We start from the raw sequence: 24,374 nt of genomic DNA on the forward strand, positions 1-24,374 counted from the left end.
GATTAGTGTGCAAATAAGGAGAAAACACATTAAGTAAAGGAACTAGAGATGGAAATGCTGATTATAATTAAATGTCTTTGCTTCCTGTATTGCATGAGGTGAGTTGCCTCCACACTCTGCTCCCATTATGGTCTGTCTTACCTCCAGCCCAGACACATGAATTGCAGACAATAACTAAAGCTTCCAGAACCATGAGCTAATAACTTAAATTCTTTCTCCTTAAGTTGTTGTATCGCTCACCTTGAAGATCCATATTAGATGTGGGTCTTCCCACTTCTAATGACTTAATTAAGAAAAACATCACTCATTGTTGTAACCAACCATTTGGGTTTTAGTTCATTCCAGATGTAGTAAAAAATGACAACCAAGAATAGCCATAAAGCCATATGTATTGGATATTTTGTTATGAGAATGTAAAACCTTACCAACATCATCAGGCTAAGTATCAGGAATGCCATTCAGTTCTACACAGACAGTGACAGGAAAGACTGCAAATCCTCAGAGTTGTCTTAATTTCTTTCTGTACAGACCTTTCCCTGAGGTAGATTATACCATCACAGTCGGCTTCACCAGAATGAGCAACTGAGAGGGCATAGGAAATGTGAAGGACAGAAACCACAGAATTCCGTAACCTACTTCAGAAATGAAATCCCTTTACTCTGTCATACACTGTCAACTGTAATGAAGTCACTAGGTCCAGTGCATGCTCAAGGGTATGGTATTACATAAAGACCTTAAAGTAAAGAAGCAGGGATCAGTGCGAACCGTTTCAAGGAGGTTAGAATTAAAACCTCCTGTTATGAAAGTATATTGATAGAGAAAAACCAGTTTACCAGACACTTGTGTGGACAAAAGGCCATCAACCATAAGGACAGCTAGACTTCATTGAGTTCTCCATTTACCTGTACCAAATGCCACATACTTTAAGTTAGTTCATTTTATTACCCAGATATTTTGAAGGTCCTTATACCATTCTGTAATACTTTGGGTAAAGCACATGTTCATAAAGTATAAGGGTTGTAGGAAATGTTCAGCAAAATTTAAAGCTATAATTTAAAGTTAGTTTTCTTCTTCTTTGAGATTATACAATATGACCTTTATGAATTGTAATCATGTGGATGACAACATTTGCAGAACCATCTATACTCCGAGGATTTGAAATTTTAGTATGGAGAGACTAGGTAAATGTAGTAGATCAGGATGGAGGCTGGATGCTATTCCCTGGTGAAAGTTTGAAAGAATCAAATTAATTTTCAACTCTACTGAGAAGCTTCAGAGTGAAAACAAACAGATGAAGCCAAATTACCATCCAGGAGCCTATGTAAGGGAAAAAGTAAGTGACAAGAAGAGATTTCTTACAATTCAACCTTTTTTAAAGCCAACATCAGTAATATAGTAATTACTATCATACCTGTTACAACATTTACATTATCATTAAATAGGAAGACAATATTTTGTTACATTAGTTATGATATATTTTGATATGATTTCAATAATCTTATATAATCAACCTAAGTTTAGATTTTATATATTAATGACATATAAATAGTTTATATGATGAACATTGAGCTATGCCATTTCATGTAAGCAAAATTCCAAAAGTTTGCAAAAATACTTGAAATCACTATGTGTTATGATATTATTGCAATATAATGGCATACATAAAAAATTGGAGTACTAGTTTCTTAGCCATTTTTTCTTGTTAAAGTTATATTAGGGATATACTGTAATATTTATAAATGACAACTATTCATTCTTGTCATGAATGATAGGAAGAAACTAAATGCAAAAGTTAAAGATAGACTTTTTATATTTTAAAATTAGAGGTATCAGGCACCAAATAGCAATAATAGCAAGCATTTACAATCTCAACAAAGATGCTTTGAATACAGACTACACTTTTCAACTCCTTTTTCTACTTAAACTTATAAATAATAGAACTCCATGAGGAAGATCTACAAAACAATGTTGAAATGTAGCAATTCTCTTCATTTCTCCAGTGTATAGGATATGACACTGCTGTAGGCACTCCATTTTGTGTAGGGAATAGTAGACTATCCATTTTGAAAGAAATATGCTTAGTAAACTCAAAAGTGAATGAGTGTCTTAGTCAGGGCTTCTATTGCTGTGAAGACACACCATGACCAAGACAGCTCTTATAAGGAAAGCATTTAATTGTGTTGGCTTATATTTGAGAGGTTCAGTCCATTATTATCATGGTGGGACATGGCAGCATGCAGACAGATATGTTGTTGGAGAGGTAGTTGAGGGTTCTACATCTTGTACAGACATGCAACAGGAAGTGGTCTGACACACTTTGCAGTATTTTGAACATACACGAGAACTCAAAGCCTTCCACTACAGTGACACCCTTTCTCCAATAAGACCACACCTACTAATCATGCCATTCCCTTTGGGGGGCATTTTTTCAAACTACCACACTGAGTTATATCTAGGTCATATGCCAGATTCATTTTTAGTGTTTTGAGAATTCTCCACGTGATTATGACTCAGCTGTATCACACCTCGGTATATTCCCAAAGGACTTGACACCATACACCAAAGGAATTCATTTAGTTATGTTCATTAATGCTCTCTCTAGTCACATTAGCTAGGAAATGGAAAAACAATCTAGAAATCCTTCAACCAATAAATGGATAATGAAAATGTGGTGTACACACACACACATGCACATGCACACACACACACACACGAGCACACACATACTATATACATATTCTCTGTCTTTACAGGCACTTTACTAGCTCCAAATCTTCAGGTATAAGTACATAGCCTGGAGTAATTTCAGAAACCAGGAAAGTGAAATAGGAGCACTGTCAGGATAGGGGGATTGGGGAGCATACAGAAGGGGAGAGTAGAGCATAAGTGATCTGATCAGGAATGGGAAAGGGAAACTCTTTACCCAGTGGGAATGGAGTAAATACAGGAGGAAGGTGGGTAAAATAGCAGTATGGATGTCTGAAAAAGCCATAAAGAAACATATCATTAACAACCTGCTGTTAAAAAAGTATAATACACATCATTTTGTGTGTAAATGTACATCATTTTACCGAACATTTTTTATCTGTCCTGACATTGCTCCCTCCAAGAATTAAAGACCATGCAATAAAAACCTTAATACCAGACATGAAAAACCCTCTTTAGGTTGTTAGCTAAGTCTTTTCCGAAGATTCCCAAAATACACAGCCTATTACTATTTCCCTTGGTTGCTTCCCAGAGATGGATGATAAGTCCCTATTGCTGCAGACACTTTGATCTTCAGAGTAGGGCCAAGAGACCCATAAACTGAAACTAACTTGAATGCCTCTTCCCCGAGGATTAGCTTTCACGGTACTAGAGGCACCATGAAAGCTCCCAAAGGAGGAAGGCAAACAACAGTCCTACCCAGCTATAACACCTATGAACCCCACTAAGGGTCAGCATGGCATGATAATTCTAAGGGTCCAGTTTGGGCACATATACCTTGTTGGTTATGAATAGCACTCTAGTTGAACTATGACCTACCTGCTCAACAAGAGGGAAACTATAACTGGCAAAGGAAACCCACATAACCAACCTATGCTAGAGACGTTATGATTATTAAAGGAGAATTTGTAATCACTTTTTTACTAATTCAACATAATTTCTAAGAATGTAACTCACAAATAAGTGTAGACTTAATTCCCAATCAAAGTAAGTCCTCTTTGCAACAGATGAGGACCACTACAGAAAACCACATCTAATCAATATGTAGAATTGTGTAGTCCAGTTCCAATGGAAATACCTATAGCTAACATAGTTAAGGCTCAAGGAATATTGCCAAAGAAGGGGAGGAAAGCTTGAAAGAGCAAGAAGATCAGGGGATATAATGTGATATTGTGACGCCAAGTAATGTCAGATGCTACAAACATAAAGTCTCCGGAACATGAGCTGGACAAGGATGACACCAATAGACACAAATGTGAGCAAGAAAAAGTTTGGTGGAAGGATAGGGAAGGGAGAAATGTAATTATAATCAGAAATTAATATTTGTGATTCTAATGAGAAGTCTAGTTTGACAATTTGAAATAAAGATTGTAGCAGATATGTTAAAACTGATTATGTTACTAGTACAAAGTCAATTCTTTCCCTGGGTGCATTGGAAGCAAAATTATAATCAAAGTTGTAGAGTGAACATAGGATCAAGGATGATTCAAACACTTAATGACATGAAGCCATGGCAGACAAATATATTCATTTTCTTAATAGCCATTAACAAACCTCTTGTGCCCTCCTATAAAACTGTCTTCAATGATCATCACATCACCCAGACCTCATCCTTGCTACTGACTGACCCTCTCAAGTTCATTCGACTGCCATCTTTGAGCACTATGGCCTCTGCCTTCCAATGTCTCCGCCAATGATTCCACTATCTTCCTTGGCAATTTTAAATTAGTGGGAAAATAAACATACACGTTTTAACCTTAGACCACTGCAACCTTCTGAACTCAATGAATTCTTCCTCTTCAGCATCCCAGCAACAGTAAATTGTTTCATTAACCACACTCCCAGTACCTATTAAGCTTCTGAAATCTAACCCGCTGCTGCCCTTTCTGTACTTCCATGATTTTTAGTCTCTTACTCCAACTTTTTTTTTCCAACTCCACATAGATTTAGACAATTTCTTAGACATTTTCCCCCAATCGGTGTGGTCTTTAAAAAATTTGTTTTCATCATTCTGAGCAAACTGGTCATTTATCATGAGCTGCCTATTGACAGAACAATTTATTCTGATTTCCCACACATTGCATTTAGTCTGAGCCTTCTTTTGCTCTCAAATGTGCCCCACTTTGGTTGATAAATTACACTGTTACCCAACTATGAAACATGAAAACCATTCTCCCTAGTGGACTATACATTGTTGCCCCATTCACTTCTACTGAAGCTGCTCTGAGCTAATATAACTTGGTGACATTATACTTCCTTTACTGGATCACCCACTGAGCTTTCAGAAGCCATGAAAACCCTCTCAATGCTCTCAGTATTGACTAACTATTCTCACAAAACTCCCACAGCCATAGTCTGACTTCATGGACACCACCAGCCCCTGAGAAATTTAAAATCCCTTTGAAACCCATGTCCTTATCATGTGCTTTCTGATTGCCAGGACACTTTATTTATTGATTCTTTAAGATGGTCAACCCAGGAGGTCTCTCTGACCTTTAAAAATAAAGATCCATTTGTTCATTCTCTTTCCAGCTCCTTTCTTCACTTGGGAAAAGGGTGTGGCTACCTCTCCCATATGCAGCAAAACTTTGCCTGTGGGAGTAGAGCAAGATCCTTCCCAAAGCTCAAATATATCGCTCCATAACCTACATCTCTTCCCAATAGCAGCAGCCTTTGCTCATTTTTGTATTTTTTCACCCCAAGAACATCCACAGAAAGTTTCCCCAAATTAAGAACAAAACAAGAGCAAGATCCTGGATCTCAGCCCTGTGCTTGTCTGTGGATCTCTGCATCTGCTTCCATCAGCTACTGGATAGAGTATCTCTGATGACAATTAGGGTAGTCACCAATCTGTTTACAGTAGCTATCCAGTTCAGGCACCCTCTCCACTATTGCTAGGAGTCTTAGCTGGTGTTACCCTTGTGGATTCCAAAAAGGGAGGAGGTATTCTACTAGCCAGGGTGTCATGACAGGGAACCCACAGTGAGAGTTGACCTGAGTTCTCTGAGCTCATGGATACCAGACCAACAGTTAGGGAATCTCCATGGGACTGACCCAGAACTTCTGCATGTGTATTACAGTTCTGTGGCTTGACTTTTCTAGCAGTGATATCAGGACCTTTTCCTGGGGCTTAGCTGGCTTTTGGGGACCTGTTCCCCATGCTGGATTCCCTTGCCCAGCGAAGACTCAAGGGGAAGATCTTATGTACTGCTTCAAATTGATGTACCATGCTTTGCTCTAGTGCATGGGAGACCTGATCTTTTGTGAATGGAGATGGAGGAGGAGTAGAAGGGCAGAAGGGTAGATGGGAAGCAGAGGTGACTGGGAGGAGAGCAGTGAAAGAAAACTGTCGTCACTATGTAAAATAAATGAAAAATGCTATTTAAACAAAACAAAGCAGTAGTTCCTGCCTTGTATAGCCTGTTGTTTGGTGATGTCTGCATTGTCCTAAGAGGGCTTCTGAAGTGGTTAGTGACCCTGGATCTATGTAATTATCATTGGAGCTCATCTCTTGATGTTCTCCTTCTACTCTCATCATTCTCAATGACCCATTGCTCGAGCATAGCTTCCCCATCCTCCTCAAGTATCTCCCATTTTTGGGTTCTTTGCAACCCTGTCTTCTCTTCTTCTCCTACGAGCCTGGTTTATATTCAAGTCCTTTCAGTGGATATTTTTCAACATCATCAGGGTCCAAACATGACCCTGTCCTTTTCCTCCTCTCCTCACGGCCCCTGCATACCTCATCAGAACTGGAGCTGATTGCCTGAATGGTTATTGTAATCACCTTCATACAGGTTATGAACCATCATTAGAAGTGTGTCTATTATGGAGAGTAATAAGGTGCATCACTTCTCATATTTGACCTCAGTCTTTTCCAGAACACTTCTCTGCTACTCAGTGACACTTGTCAGGCTGTGTCTATTAGTAGCTTAGCCAAGAGAGTATCATATTATTATCCTGTTTAAAATAAGAGTGTTTTACCCTCAAATTCTTTTTATTATTTTTGTTTTATGGCAGGATGAATTAATATAAACTAAGTAAGCCATATGTGACATATAAATACCCTTTTGGACATCACCAACATTATATACTTCTTGGTGGATATTTAAGCTTGTTGGGAGAATACAATTTCAGGGACAGAACTGATAAGGCTTGAAAATATTAGTAACATTTGAACATCTTGTAACATATTCAGAAATATGCTTTAAGAAAGCTAGTTGGTATTTGTTTTTCCTTATTAAATGAATCCTTCTTTTAAAGCCATATGAAGAGGTCCCTTTACATTATCAAATACCTTTAAAAATTAATAGAAAGAAAGGATGCAATACACATCAATATTGTTTAAATACAGTTATGATGATAATAAATCAGTTTCTGTACGAAAGAACAATAGATACATACTATGTCTCCATGAAGAAATGTCATGGGAAGTCTTACCCATGTGTTGACTTACATTTGTCTTCAATACTGAAGAGTTCTAGATGCCCCAGGATTTATGTACTTTAGTGTTGTGACTTTCAGAATAAAGTTCTGAATAAAATACAAAACGACCTTATGGTATGTGACTTAGTATTCATATTTGACATTGATGTTCTATGGATAGAAAACAACAAAAAAGAAACATTTGTCAGAAACCTTCTCTTCGTGACTCCTGTACTGTCTCATAAAAATAACTTGGCAAAGAAAACATTCATTTTAATTTTGAGTACCTAATAAGCTTTGCTTTTTCAAGCCTTGAACTATTTTTCAAAAATTACTATAAAAGTACCTCTATTCATCTTACCTTCTAGGCACCTGAACACTGAAAATACATAAATCATCTGTGAACTAATAAAGCAGCCATAGGCTAGCAGAAAGAAACACGGGAAAATAAAAGTGTAGTCTTATAGACCAATGCATATAATCTCTAATTGACTAAAAGTGAGGGAGCAGGGGAGAGGGTTTGCCTACAGCAAACTTGAGTGACATGTGGAAAAGAGCTACATGCATAGCTGTGGAAAGCTTGATTTGTCATTAAGGAGAATGGCATCAATATATATTCCACAGACCTTTGGAGATCGTATCCCAAGTGGGCTTTAAAGGTAATTGAATGAAAGGGTAGTTGCTCGAAGAAAAATAGCAGTGGACCTTGATGAAAGGGCAGAGGATCCTTTAATAGCCTTTCAAGGTAAAAGATTTTGTTGTTGATGTTTTGTGTTCTCTGTCAGAATTTGATAAGAGGTTTTACTTGTAATGACCCACATTTTCTATTTTGTCTTAAAGAACTTAATAGGAAATTCATAGGAATGAAAGATACAGGTCTGGAGATATGGTTTGATAGTTAAAAGTACTTTCTGCTCTTGCAGAAGACCTCTATTCAGTTCCTAGAACCCATTTGAAGGCTAATAGCAAGTCCCAATAATTAGGATCTGATGCTTTCTTCTGGCTTCTTGTCTTTCAGGCAAGGTTGTGGTGCACATATATATGCATACTGTCAACACACACACACACACACACACACACATGCACACATAAAATAAAAGTAGATAAAATCTTATTTTTAAAAGAGAGAAAGACGGGGTGGCTATCAGATGGAGGGTCAGTATGACTTTTACTGATCTCACTTCCTTCCCCTTCCTTTCTGTTTTTGTTGACGCTGCTTTCTCATGTCTTCTTTTGATTTTTTGTTCTGTTTGGCTTCATTCTTCATTTATCTTTACTTTAGATTTGACCAGAACAGAGACAATACCGCATCTCTTGTTTAAGTGCTAGAGATGATTCTTGAACAACCAGCATCAAGCACCTCTGCAACAGCATCACAACAGACCACAGGATAGTCACTGGACTTCAAGACATAGGGAGAAATCCTCTTTTGCAGGATTTCACAAACTCTGTCTAATATTTAGCTATGATTGTGCATCTGTTTCCATCAGTTGCTTGATGAAGTCTCTCTGATGACAATTGGACTTAGCACCAATCCGGTCACAGGAGATGTCAAGTTCAAGGCTGTGTATCTGCTATTTCTAGGAATCTAAGCTGGGTTCCTCCTTGTAGATTCCTGGGATATTCCTTTATGCTAGGTTTTTACCTGACTCTAAAATGTATTCCCCTTTCCAGCAGTCCCTTTCAGTACTCTCCTCCTTGCCACACCTCCCAATATGGTCATTTGTGTTCCCATCACCCTTCCTCAGTCCACTCATGAAATCTCTTCTATTTCCCCTTCCCCTGGAAGATTCAGGCAATCCCCCATGAACCCAAGCTATAATATTTCAACCTGAATTTTATGGGCCATTTTACTACAAGTTCTTGCTAAGGAGTATCTGTTAATACTGTAGTGTGAACCACTATGACCTATGAAGACAAATGTTCTAGTGGTCAAGTTTTTTGGGTGCTATAAATGAGAGTAGGAGAGTTAATACAGGCGTGCCATAAATAGACAATATAGTCCATTTTAATTCAATTCACAATGACTCTAACCCTTTTAATCTGATAGGAAAGAAAGAGAATGTTCTAACAGCAAACAGTCTTGAGACTTATTCTCAAGACTGCACTAATTTGTTCTACTAAAGATACTATAGCCAACCGAGGCCCCATGACTTATTTCTGTAATGCCAGAATTCTTTGAAGCAGGAAAATCATTATGAGCTTCAAGCCAGATAAAACTACATTGTGAGCTCTGGCCTAATTTGGCTCACAGAATAAGACTGGAGAGAGAGAGAAGAGAGAGAGAGAGAGAGAGAGAGAGAGAGAGAGAGAGAGAGAGAGAGAGAGAGAGAGAGAGAGAGAGAGATCAACAACAATAAAAATACCATGTGCAGAGTAGAAGCTTCAGATGGACTGCTACCACAAAGCATTTTATACGGAGGAGTTAAGCTTTCAAGTGTGTCTTGTTTCACAATCCCACTTCCTCATATGTAAAGGTCACCATGCTCTAGATGTTTGCCCTCTTGTGATTCTGCCCTGGTGTAAAAACAATGCTTTCTTTCCTATTTATGTAAGAATTTATGTTCATTGTAAATTACAAGGCCCCCTTGCTTTACCTCTTTGACACAGGCTTCTTCATATCATTGATTTGACCCAGTGAGAACCATTCCATCTCTAATCCTCATATTGTCATTGACCCCACTTTTCCCAATTATCTGACACATCACAACCCTACAATTGGTTTTTGTCTTGAGCTACTTTTCCTATTTCTAAGATAAAATAAATAAAAGAATAAAAATAAAGAGTAAAAACAACTTGAAGAAAAGGGGCTTATTTTGCTCACAGTTGATCCAGTCCATAATGGAAGGGTGGTCATTGTAGGAAGAACCTGAGGGACCACATGGTGTTCATAGTCATGAAGCAGAGAAGAGTGGACACATGCACTCAGCTCTCTTTCTCCTCATATACAATCCAAGATCGCTGACTAAATACTGCCAAGATCGCTGACTAAATACTTCTGACTAAATGCTGAAAATACTGCAATGTGTCTTCCAATCTCTTTTATTCTATTCTATAATCTCCTCAAATTGACAATTGAGATTCACCATAAAAAATATTGTCGGTGTTAATCACTGATGCAATATAGCATTTTACTTAACAAAGTGTTATAATCCTTGTATTGCCTATGATACTATCCTTGACAGAGTTGTAAAGTAAAATTTCCGTATCCTTTCTTGGTTCACTCTCAGGATGTACTATCTTAAAGGGCACCTTGGGAAAGCAGGAGCTTAGATGGAGATTAGCATGCAGGGAGTTGATAGGAGCATTTTCTTGAAATAACACATATGTGGAGTTGATGGAAATGAAAGTGTAGAAGAAGGGCTTTAACTATTGTATAGCATTAGTGAAAGAAGTTCACTGTCGCTCTCTGCCTAGTGATAGTAAGCATGATGGGACCAGCTGCTTGGATTATCTGCTGTCTTGACCTGCCTTCCATGATAAACTATACCCTTGAACTGTGATCTGAAATCAACTTTTTTTCTTGTGTTGCTTTTATGAGTTATTTTATCACACCAACATAAAAAAACCTAAAACTAGCCATTAGGGACTTTGAAAGCATACAAGAAGCAAAATATTAAATTAGAAGTTGAAATATCACCTGAGTACTTGAACTGATTTGCTGGAGAGTAGTTTTGTGCAGAAAAAGATTATGAGGTCTAAATTGCAAGCGGAAACATGACAGCAATGTGGAAACAGACCCCTTACCTGAAGAATTGAATAGGCTCACCCGGAGAGCTTTTATATCTTGTTTTCAGTATGAGCCTTTTAGGACCCATTCTGGGAAATATGATGTGTGGAGACAACACTTGACAGATGATCCTGAGACACTACGGAGGACTGTGTGTGAATGCTACCTCTTTCAAATTAAAAGACTATGCAGGCTGTGTGCATAAAGAATAGGAGCAAGAAGTGTTTCCTGAGAATGCAGCTGAAAAGGGCTAATTCAGTGAAATTCTGAAACGAGAGAGGAAGGGACAAGGAGTCAAACCATAAAGGAACTTTAGAATCCAAAGGGCACAAAAATTATGAGATTCAGAGGAAGCAATGATTTCCTTCAGAGGACTATGGGTAATAACAACCCAAGAATGGCAAGAAAAGTTACCTGAGAAATTATCCTGTTTTCTCTGAAACTAACCAGAGGGGAGTCTTTCCTATATATAGGGTACCAAAACTGTATTCATAGGAACTGGTAACAAAAAACCATGGCTTATTGTCTTTGTCCCTGTCAGACACTATTCTAACAATAAAAAGGGCACTATTCCAGCTTTCCAGTAGAGGACAGGAGTGAAGGAACAAAGAGAAAGTTTACCACAGGTAAATAAATCTAATGACTGGAGCTGGAGTGTCTAAGTTAGAAATGTATGCAGGTGTGATCCCATCTGGGACTGAATCTTTCATGTATATAGGTGAAGGCAATATGTTTGTTTCCAAAAGATCAAATATTTTCTGAGAATAGAGAATATTCTACCTATAGGTAGTGTACAGTCCAAGGTAGGGATGAAAAGGAAAGTCTGTGGTTGTAGCCACTTAAATAGAGAGAATAAATGGCATGGCAGACATTAATAAGCTGATGGATACTTTCCTCTTTTAGGAACAACAGAACTAGTAGTTCCATTTCAGACTAAGGATGAATTTAAGTAATTTACTGTCAGCTTTGCACCTCTTTCCAACACTTTACCAAAAATTATTTTATTTTCTTAAATATGCTTCAAAATGTATTGACCTGTGAATACAAACCTATCAGAGATAGTCATCAGTCAAATTTTGTTATTCAATAGTACTTTTACTGTCCTGAGTGCTATATTTTATGATCACTTTTGAGACACTTTCAAAGTTTAAGAGGATTCCATTTTAGCATGATTTCATATTCTTTAAAAATTTCCATTCTGAAATAACAGGTTTTTATCATACTAGTCTGTGTTATATATTTCAGGCCGTTTACCACCTGAATTCCCTCTCTGATATGCCATAATTGGTATCATTCAGGGACTGTGAGGAACAGAATGCACAGAATGGAAATCAGCCTGTACTCTGAGGAACCTGCATCTTTCTCTGCATCATTAGATGCAGTTTTCTACAATATGAGCAAGATTCCAGAATAGAGGTGATCCATAGCCTGCCCACAGACTTAAGGCACACTGTTCTCTCTGAATGTTACTTTTATTCCCAGCCACCATTTCTGCATTCTACCCCACTGGGTTTCTCTGTGGACATTCTCAATTAGCAGAGGCAATTAGTGAGGACTGAGAGAAGTCAAACTGCTTTTTATCCTCATTGCAGTAATAAATTCTGTTGTGTTCAAATGAGCTTAAGAGCCCCTGTGCAATCAGTCTTTTGTTTTACCTTGAATATTTTAGTGCAGAGTATATTCTAATGAAGCTGGAAATTCAAAATAGAGTGTAGGAAATTGTTGATGGTTGTGAAATTGTTGGCGGATAATATTACAGATGAGGGGGCCACACCAAGCACCATACTTGTTTCACTGCTATTCTGAAACAAGAGTGGTATTAGCTCTGCAGTCAATGTATGCCTAATTGACCAAGTTATAAACCAAATGAGGTCTTCAGTACTTCAAGATTGTTTGGCTATGTGTGAAAGCCTTTTTTTTTAATTGTAGCACACAAAAAGAATCAATGAATATAGAGGTTTTTAAATGTGATAAAAGTGTGGCTGGATAATTTCATTGTTGTGTTAACACCATAGATCATACTTTCACAAACTAAGAAGGTATTGCCTAACCTATGTGAAATAGCCCACTGCCCCTAAGCTTCAGACATGCACAGCATATTCCTGCACCTAATCCCCAGGCAGCTGTAAAACAATGACAAGGATTAGTGCTTCCAAACACACAAGAAAATCTAAAGATTATATAATAGAGGCACAAGACACAATGCCACCTGGAGCTTATGCAACTAAGAGGATGAATAGCTAGGAAGACATGCATTGTTCCTGCCCACTGCTATAGACCTAGAAATTCTATTTACTTGGATTTCACTAAATTTATTTCCAAAGAGGTCTATTTTCTTTCTTTAATAATAAATTAAACTTAGGCTGTTCTAATTTTAACTTTATGAAATTTTAACCTTTGAACTCTTACCATAATTCATGTATCTGAAAGAACTATTGTCACATTTTCACACATGGATATGTGCACCCACCCAGACACACACACCCATGCACACATTAAGGTCAAAAAAGGATTATTTAGAGAGAAGGAAATGGACAAACAGGAGGTATCAAGAAGGTAAGGGATGGTGAATTATCACAATGATATGCATGTATAGAAATGTAAATGTGAAACTGATTATATTTCATGCTTAGCAAAAAAAAGTAACAAAACTAGAGACAAAAGGAAAACAGTGTGCCATAGCATACCTTGTTTTCCTAAGATTCAAAGAAATCACTTTTAAATTATATGACATTCAACTACATGATAATCATATTTCTGCCTTAGCCACACACACCAGTTCCAAATACATTGATGAAAGCACTTACACACACACACACACACACACACACACACACACACACACACACACATTCTGTCCTCCTGAAATTGTAACTTTAAGAGTGGTTGCTGTTGACTAATTTCTAATATTGGACACTCTGTCAGAAACACAACTTACTGAATAGGAAAAGGTCCCTATAGAACCAAATTCAGGTGTGCAATACTTCTTAACGTCTTCAGCATGAAAATACTAAATACTAAGGCAGCTCTGCTTCATGTCAAGGGTGAGAAGGAGTAGACAAAACGAAAATGACTTCAACAATAATGCTGCAGGCTATTTTATAAAATGTTGACCTTACGATTTTAAAATGCCTTGCATAATCATATTTCCTGTCTAGGAATTTTTCCTACATAAAAGTAGTGACATATCTGTACATTTAGATGTTCCTTTAAAACACCAGTCAAACTGTATAATTTAGTTAGTTCAAGTATCCATAAGTAATAGAATTGCAAAGTCTAGATTTGAATAGGTTAACTGCTTGATTGAATGGTGCCTCTTAGTCATTAATATTTTCTATTTGTTGCTTATAGATAGCTGCCATATTTTACATCCATAGTTTTAATCTTCAGTGTGTTTTAAGACATTTCCCTATCAGGAAATTTTTAATAGATTCATATAAACACCAAGGGATGTGAGTTTTACATAGAATTATCATTGTATCTTCAATAGTATAAACATGAAGGTTATTTTATTGTCATGTGTTGTAATTAGTTTCATATTTATATAAAAAAGGGATACTGAGGGACTGGAAATATGGTTCACCATTAAGAGTGTGTATTGCTATTACAGAGGACCTGTGTTGTTTCCCAGAACCTATGTTGGAAAGCTGATAACTGCCTATAATGCCTGCTTCAAGGCACTCAGTGCCTCTGGCTTTGCAGGCATCTGCTATCAATCTGACATGCTTATGCAGACAGGACAGACAGACAGAGAGACAGAAAATGGGGCATGTAAGCACAATGGAATTCAGTTTAATTGTAAATAAGAGTAAAATCATAACCTATATTGAAATGAATTGTATATTAACCCAAATAAGATAGACTCAGACAAATATCATATATTCACCATATGTGGACCTTAGATTTTTTTTTTTTGGCTTTTACGAGACAGGGTTTCTCTGTATTGTTTTGGAGGCTATCGGTCCAGCCGGCCTCGAACTCACAGTGATCCGCCTGCCTCTGCCTCCCGAGTGCTGGGATTAAAGGCGTGCGCCACCACTGCCTGGCTGACCTTAGATTTTAATGTGTATATATGTGCCTATCAATGTGTATGAGAAACTATAGATCTGGAAACTAGAAAAGAAACTATGAGATGGGAAGGACAGATATTCTGGAAGCGGGGATAATAACGGAATAGATACAACATGAAGGCAAAGGCAAGATATATCTAGGAGGATAACCAACACCAGAAAGTGGGAGTCGGGGGTGGGCATGGATGATGGGAGTAGGTGACTGGATGAATAACAACAAGGTAGGTACCCATGAAGTGATCATACCTTGTTGCACTGGATGCTGACTTAACAACTAAGATAAAGATGATAGAAGAACCTCCCCCAAAGTTTTGACACAGAAAAAAATTAGATTTATTCATTAGTGTATGCATAGGTGTATATGTATATGAGTAAAATAGATGTCAATCAAATAGATGTAACTGAGTCAATAAAAATGTTGAGAAAGACCAGCAAGAAGAATGTCAGCTCAAACTGTTAACCATATTAATGAGAATGTGTAGAACAGAAACAGGATCACTAGTAATATTGAATATGAACCATCACTTAAGGCTTCTCCTTGACCAACATAAAATTCTGTGCATATATGAAAAGTGGAATATTCTCAAGACATATCTTCATATAGTGATTATATAGACCCATACAAAAATATTTTAAGAGAAATATTTGACAAATAAGCTTTAGAAATCATTTCCATTTCTAAGGGCTGGTGAGATGATTCCAGGGGTGTGAATTTGATCCATGGAACCCTCTTAATAAAACAAGCAACAAACTCCCAAAGTTACCCTAACACATACACACACACACACACACACACACACACACACACACACACACACACAATGTAATTAAGAAAAAGAAAAAACAGAAATCATTTCCATTTCTGAATTCAAACTAACTGCCTCTGCCAGGTCATCCTTTGACCATGCTTAGGTCTTTTTGTGTCCTAATACTACCAACTTAGAAGAAAAAAATTATATTATCACCAAGTCACCAAATAAAGACTAAGGGATGCCTTCCTACTTTTTCATTGCTCACAGGTATTAGTTTAAATTATCTTAAATTCTTTACCTAACATAGTCAATCCGTCTGCTAAACCTTGGTAAATACCTTTAACTCTGGAGGAAAATGGAAAATGTAAGTTGGTCTGTATAAGACAGTCCTACTGGACAATAGTGGCATGAACATCATGGGAATAACTAACCATTTTGGACTGGATTCAAGTCTGGTTCCAAAGATGAAATCACACCTGGCACACATGTTGATCACAGACCCACACTAATGCTGTAAGCAAAAGAACTGATACTGCTTTTCAAAATGAGCATCTTCTCTGTTTAACAATTTATATAACATTAATTCTGTTTTCTTGCCAATATACTTTTCTTGAGCCTTACATGCAAAATGCCACCATGATTCTACATCCCGGATAGTTCTGAAAAGTATTGAGTGAATTATAAGAAATGTAAATCTTGAAATGTAGATTTTCTTTGTTTTCATATACACCAGAGTCATGATCCAGAGAAGTGCTTTACTGAATGGATTGAAGACATTTTTTCTCAGGCATCATCTCATAACTAGGAAATGTAATTTGATATCTGGTAACCTGGATTATCTGAAAATACTTAGGATTTTTCAGATAATCTGAAGTTATTTCTAGGCAAAGAGGGAGTTAAAAACAATTTCCATGCCTACATGTTGGAAGGTATGTCATCTAATTATATATCTTTATTAATGTGAGTACAAACAATTTGTAGAAATCATTTACAGTTGCTGGATGAAAGATGATTAGAACAATAAGGTGTTTCTGAGGACGTCTATACTTATAAAAACCATCTGTTTTAAGGTTACATAAGTGATGACAGGAAATCTTCAAAACTGAATAAGATACTAAAAATCACAACAATGAAATAAACTGAGATCTTGAGACACATCACTAAACAGATATGAGGTAAGACAGTATTCAAGGTGGTTAAAAAATCAAATGTTATTCTATAATCACAACAAAACCAGCAGTTACAACCATCTCTAAGCAATAGGGAGATAGGGAGAGTCATTAGAGAATAAGTGAACTGTGGGTGGTGAGATGAACTGACATATCTTGGACACATACCTGTGCCTAAAGAAGAAGCAAATTAAATTATGGAAAAATAGTAAGTGTTATATGATTGAAATGCAAAGAAATAAAAGACTAAATAAATACTAATAGGCTAAATCACATTAAACTGTAAATGTCTGAATGTCATGATTAATGCAATATATGTATGTGATATGTAGATGTCACAGTGTAAAATGTTGAATGTAAAAGAATTCTCAATGTCTAATGTGTTAAAATTTGAACCCTTTTAAAATACAAACTGAAGGCTTTCAACATGTGCTAGTGGGTAAGAGAGTTTGCTACAAACATGAGGGCCTGAATTTGAATACAAATCTGGGAATGGCCTCAATGTGCTTGTAATACAAGTGCTTGGAGAAGGGGAGGGCTGAGACAGAGGATCACTGAGGCTTGTTAATCAACAAGTTAGCCAAAACCTCTTAGCTGAGCTCCCAGTTCAAGAAAGATAATGTCTCAAGGATGTAAAATAGGAATTTATAGAGAAAACCCAATCTTCTCTACCTTCTGCACATAAAGAGTCATGCTCCTGCATGTACAGTTATACACCCAACACACACACACACACACACACACACACACACACACACACACACAAACACACTCACACACAACCCACATATAAACCACATGGACACACATCATACATATACATACTCACACAGACATGCAAACACACACCACCCCACACCACAAACGCACCACATAAACACACACATGCATGCACACATACTAAATAAATAAATAAATTTAAGTAGAACACATCCCAACTATTAGACTATGTAATTTTATATACACTGCATAATACTTTTAGTCATACACGAAAAGCCTGTGCCACAAATTAGTGTCTTAATATGGTAGTTGAATTCAAATTTACCATGACAAAATTGAACAATTTTATAACTCCAACAGGTTCAGAAGCAAACAGATGTTATTTTTTTTAAATGAAGTGATCCTTTTGGCTTATAGTTTAAACATAAAATATTTACCCCAAGAAAACTATAATGGATATAAAACAATTTTCTTTAAAGGTCAGTTTTATTACTCTTATTTCTACCCAATCAGAGCTTGTTGGAATTTAGGTTAGCTTGACTTTCTAAAGAGTCTTTCTCAGAAGAGTTGTTCTTTCTACCAGGTTATCAAAAAGATTTCCTACTTAAGTGCCAATCTTGCAATAATTTCAGCTGCATATTTACATGACTCTTCCGATCTGCATATTTTCTTTACATCTTTACCTTTTTTTTCTCTTCCATTTTATATTTCCATTCCAAATTACTATTTTTTTCTATCAACCAATACAGAAAGAAAAGAACAAAAGATGTGGTAAGAAAGTTTTCACAGAAATTACACATCTTTTTGTGCAGTTCAGGCATCTGAAAGCTAAGGTGCCCATTAAATGTAGCTTCAGGCAGATGTCAGCCAAAGTATTTTCTTGCTTGATTGTCTTGAGAGGCTTACAGGGTACCAGACAGTACTTCAGAGAACACAGCGACTTTGCTGAAACAGAAATGCAACTTTGGTTGCTGGGGGCAGGCCGTGACTCTGCTTTCTGCACTTCCTTTTGAAAAAAAATATCAGAACCACACCATTAACCTTAGGAGAGAAAGAGCAGGGGTCTGATACACAATCACTGATTAACTGACAGCCCAGGGAGACTATGATGGGTGCAGGAGACACTGCACAGATACACACAGAGCAGCTTCTCCAGCACTTTTCCTCAGGATGCTTTCTGGTCTTCAAATATTCTTGACCTTGCTTATCAGAGTTACTTTCCCTTGGAGATTGTGTCAAGGCTCCTTGGCTACAAGTGGAGTGCCAGTAAATTTTGATGAACACTGAAGAAAAATGAAACAAAAGAGTCAAGAATGATGCTACTGAATTTTGCCCTCTTCACATGTAAGACATATATTTTTCTAACAGTATTTTCTTAAACCAACACAAAAGCATGGTATAAAAATTGTCTTAAGAGTATGGCTTGTTATTCAGATGATAAAAGCTTCCCCTCCTGTAACTCTCATTTCTGTTAGGTCACTCTTGGTAATAGTATCATTCCTTCTCAGAGTCAAACAACTTATCTATCCAGCTCAGGAGCTGTAGGCATGATCTCATGTTTTTTGTATCTGCAAAAACCACACCGAAGTAAGCCAGAATTTCTTTTTTTAAATATAGAAGAAAAAAGAGCAAAGAAATAGAATAGTTGGTGATTGATAGATTGTGAAAATGAGTATCGATATATTTATTTTTCAAGGTGTTATCATTGGTACATACTAATAGAAAGGGGAATGATTTATATTATTTAAATAATCACATATTCATTTCTGTTTAGATAGACACTTCAACTATAATTTTCTTTTATTTAGCTCTTTTAGAGCTTGAGGGTAGTTCTGATAACATTATTATTAATGAATGAATGTGCAAGGAGTGTTAGTCAATATGCTTTTAATGGTATGTTTTACTTCTATGTGTCTAAGGTCTGCCTATCACAGCATGATTTAGTCTTCTAATAAAAAAGCTCTGTTCATTACAAATTGATATTCAAATGCTGGTAACAAGAATTAAAAGTAAATAAAGACACAGGGATCAGATATAGTATTTAGACTATAAAATTATATTTACAAATCTCAAGTATTTTGCCATATTTAAAAGACAGAAAGCCTCACCATGGATTTTCTCTTACATATAAAAGAAGATTGATTGTCTTAGTAATGTGACAACATAGGCATTTCTGGGGTTCTTGCTTGCTTATTCCTCAGGGAAGGTCTAGACTGACTTATTTCTTGACATCAATAAGTCTTTATTTGACACTCAAATGGTACCTGTCATGTGTTTTTTGATTCTTATGGCAGGGATGTATCTACTCCCTTTATAAGTTTTGAAATAACAAATTCACTTTTATAATTACTTCATTATTAGCCAACGTGTACATATTTCATTCCATGTTTTATGCATTTGGTGTAATATAATAGAGTTTTGATTAACTGGAAAGGCAAAGAGGCATATACTCAAGAAAATATGTATCCATGACCTTCATACAGTAAGATAATACATGGAAGACCTCCAATAAGTATCTCAATTTTAATTGCATGTAATGTATTTTGTATGGGTAGTTTTGTATGGGAAGAATTTCTGTGTGCCATGGCAAAATGTGTGGAAGATGGAGGACAACCACAGGAGTGGAGATTCTTCAGCTACCTATTTATTCATCCAAGGGAAGTGACTCAGGTTGCCAGAAAGTACCTTTAACCAGTTATCCATCTTATCATCTCTTCATCTCTTACCAGCTCAATTTTTTAGTTGCATTTTATGTATTTTGTGTGTGTTTGTGTGTGTGTGTGTGTGTGTGCATGTGCATGCACGCACTTGTGCGGACACATGGGTGTCCGTTCATGTAGTGATATGTATGGAGAATTTTGTTTAATGGAAACCACAGACTAAAGGTAAACTTCTGGCAAATGGGTAAAAGCATCTGCACCTATTGGAAGGTCCCTGGAATGATTCCTTTCTACAAGAAATTGCATTATGATTTAGCCAACCCTGACATTGGATGGGATAATGGAGTTGTTGAATTTGCAGCTGGGCTGTTTTAATTGTTCCTTCCATTACTCATTGTTGAGTGACACTCAAATCCCTAAACAGTAATTTGAATGAAACTTCCATCGTTGCCTTATTATTAAGCTAAGCTTTCTCGCTTTATGAGTAAACAATTTAGCACCTTAATCAATGTTGTTAGATACCTGAAAACTGCTATGTAAACATCTCTATGCTCTGCTACATATGTCACTTCCATTTTCTGTAGAAACTTTAATTAGATTGGCATGTGAGAAGGAAACTGCAAATCACGCTATTAAGGTATGAACTAGGCATTTACATTAGCACTTCCTGAGTGCTGCATAGAATACGGTTTAGGAAGAAAACAACGCATGTGAACAAAATCAATAGAGTAACAGGACCCTGTGTAGTTCTGATTACTGAAGAAACATCATTTCAAAGATTCTGCTGAAATAAAATGCTTATGAAGCACGTTTTCCTTTGCAGGTCATTTATTAGGTGCAAGAGAATTTCCCTCTGCTTAAAATAACTATTAGCTCGATTGAACATCAGAGCTGAAGATAAGCCTATTTTAGCTTCTAATACCAAACCTGAAACATGGCATTTAAATTGCGTTATCAGTTCAGGTGATAAAACTCTGAGTAAAACCTGTTAATTAGTACTAACTAGGAATGAAGAATGATTGATTAATACAATGATGAAAATCAATTGTTATGTGCTAAAAATGGCTAGCTGTGACATTGCCCAAGGTTAGATTTTATTGTATTTACAATTGCTCTTTTTACTGTGGCCACATTCAGTTGGAAAAAAAACTAGCACAAATTATGATTTCATAATTTTTTCATAATTAAAAATATTCACAGGGTAAGAAATAGGCAGGGGAAGTAATATCCTTACAGTCTTACAAGGGTAGGAGAAATGAAAATAGTAAGTTTCTCATCCAATTAAATAAACACAAAGCACAGAATGTTAATAGATGATTCAACTTTTCATTTGAAAAGTGCGTTGGTATTTCAGTCATTAAGTTATGACTTTAAGGATTGATTCAAAGAGAACCTCTCTAAAAAATTGGATGACTGTTGGTTGCATATACACATCACTTTCTCCAGTTTAATTTACATTGATTAAGATTGGGTATATTTTATGCTTTATGCTGCTGAATTTTTATAGGTTTGGAGCCAAAGTCTAATTTTCTTGGAAATATAATTTTAGGAAAATGCTGTTTAAGTATAGCCTCTAATTACCACTTACTTCTTGTCTCTTTCAGGAAAAATAGCAGCAACAGCTAAAGCATAAAATCTACTTTATAGAACTGGTCATACAGGAAATAACCACATGAAAAAAATGGCCAAATTTCACATACATGAACTTTGGCCATTTATTCTAAAGTTGAAGCTACCACCCAATTGGGAGCTATTGAAGACTAAAACAAAGATGTGTTTGATTCATCTATTACCCTCTTATTTATAGTCAGAGAGAGAGAACCCTTTTGAGGAAACAGTGAACTCAGTAAGGTTGGTTGAATTTCATGATTTAAGTATACAGACTTTTAAAATTAAAAATAACAAATTATCCATAGCATATTTTAAAATATATCGGATATTTTAAAATGGAATGTCCTTGCGTGTTACTACAGAATTATTGGATTGCAAATTCTCGCACAATGAACTGAGTCTCTGAATACTGCTTTATTTTCCTGTGAGTTTTTTTTCTGAGTTAACGTGGTATTATTAAGTATTTGCAATAGAAAAAACCATATAACTAATTTTAGAGTGTTTCTGTATGTACTCCAGGCAGCCCTCCACATTCTAGCTATCCTACTTTCTACCTTCTGAATGCTGAGATCCAAAATGTGAGCTAATACGCTGCTTTCGCTAACTTTTTCTTGACAATGTGGCTACCACTCTCTTATTGTATCATTTATGCTTGTTATTTAAACAAATGAATTAATTATAATACCGTTCCATATGTCTCCTTTACTATGCAATGTGCCACAGCATTAAGAAAATTAAAATCTTGGAGGCTAGAGAGATGGCTCAGGGTTGAAGAGCATGTACGAAGGACCCGGTTCTTTTCCATTATCCATGTTCTGTGTCTCCCAAGACCCTGCAACTCCACTGATGGTGTCTGGCATCCTCTTCTGGAAATTATTGGCAGCTTCAGTCACATGTGCACATACCTTCTCATTCACTCAATTACAAAATTATACACATATGATGAAAAAAATCATGGTTGAGTTGCAATTCAGTTAAACAAAAAGAAAGTTCCTGAAAACAAATTTGAAAAAAATCTCTCTTGCCACTCATAACAACAGAGTGATTTTGTTCATGCACCCTGTGGAGTTTCTTGACATGCCACCATGATGCCTAGAAGGCCCATGGGAAAAATGGTTTTATTTATATTTACGTAAATGGTGAATTCAATCCAGAGCTTTGAGCTACTAATCTTTCATTCTAGCACTGTGGTAAACACCAGCTTATGTTCTTTTTGGAAGGATAAATTTAAATCCATTAAAAAATAATTGTGTATGTGTTGGGTGGGCTTGCATGCCCATGGAGGTTAGAGGGGGGACATGCAAGCATGTGGGGGTCTAAGGGTCATTAGCATGACTTTATCTTCTCCTTCCATCATGTGGGCCCCAAGGTTCTGAAGTCATCAGGCTTAGTGATAATAGACTTTACCTGAAGTGCCATTTCATTGTCCAAGTGTCAAACTGAGGACAGGAAAGTACCTACTAGCCCTCTTGTCCAGGTACCTGGAAAAGTACCTCTTAGAGCTCACCATAGGGATGGAGATGCCCTTGGTACCAGGGAGAGAGGGAAGAGTGGTTGCCAAGAGGGCAGCCAGGACGGTGGGGAAAGTGGGTTATTTAGTTCTCACAGGAGAAGTGCCAAATATGGGGAAAAAATGAGGATGAACACCTGTGTGCAATGTGCTAGACAAGTTTCCTCAAGACAATTTGTTTTATGGTTTCTTTACCTACCAAATAAATCGTAGCTTAGCTGTGTTGCTTATTTATTTCATTAATTATGTATTTATATGATTAATAAATTATTATGATATATCCTGATTAAAGTTTCCCCTCCCTCTATTCCTCTCATTAGAAAAGAGCAGGCTTCTGTGAGACAGCAACAAAATAAAACAATATAAAATATAATAATCTAAAACAAAAAAATCACATGGAAGTGGGTCCCGGAAAACCAAGAAAAGTTTCCTCTGAATACCACTTTTAAAGTTATCCAATGTGTGTGGGTTTCTCCAGCCTGGTCTTGACCCCTTTGCTCATGACTCCTCTCTCTCTGTAATTGCATTCCAGGAATTCAGCTTAGTGTTTAGCTGTGGGTGTCTGTTTCTGCTTCCACCAGCTACAGGATGAAGGCTCTAGGGTGGCATAAAAGGTAGTGATCAATCTCATTGTCAGGGAAGGTCATTTAAGGTAGCCTCTCCACTATTGCTTAGATTGTTAGATGGGGTCATCGTTGAAGATCTATGGACATTTCCCTAGAGTCAGATTTCTCTTTAAGCTTATAATCGCTCCCTCTATTGTGTATTATGGCACTTCTTTTCTTGCTCTTCTTTATTCTTCCCCTGACTCAATCTTTCTGCTTCCTCGTGTGCTCCTCTCCCTTCCTCTTCTCCCTGTCTCTTCCTCCTAACTCCCTCTCCCCTCACCCCTCATGGTCCCAATTAGCTCAGGAGATCTTGTCCCTTCCCCCTTCTCCTGGGGACAATGTATATCTCTCTTAGGGTCCTCCTGGTTTCTTAGCTTCTCTGGCAGTGTGGATTGTAGGCTGGTAATCCTCTGCAG

The sequence above is a fragment of the Mesocricetus auratus genome, unplaced genomic scaffold, assembly GCF_017639785.1.
Source record: "Mesocricetus auratus isolate SY011 unplaced genomic scaffold, BCM_Maur_2.0 Super-Scaffold_100021, whole genome shotgun sequence".
Taxonomy (NCBI): Eukaryota; Metazoa; Chordata; class Mammalia; order Rodentia; family Cricetidae; genus Mesocricetus; species Mesocricetus auratus.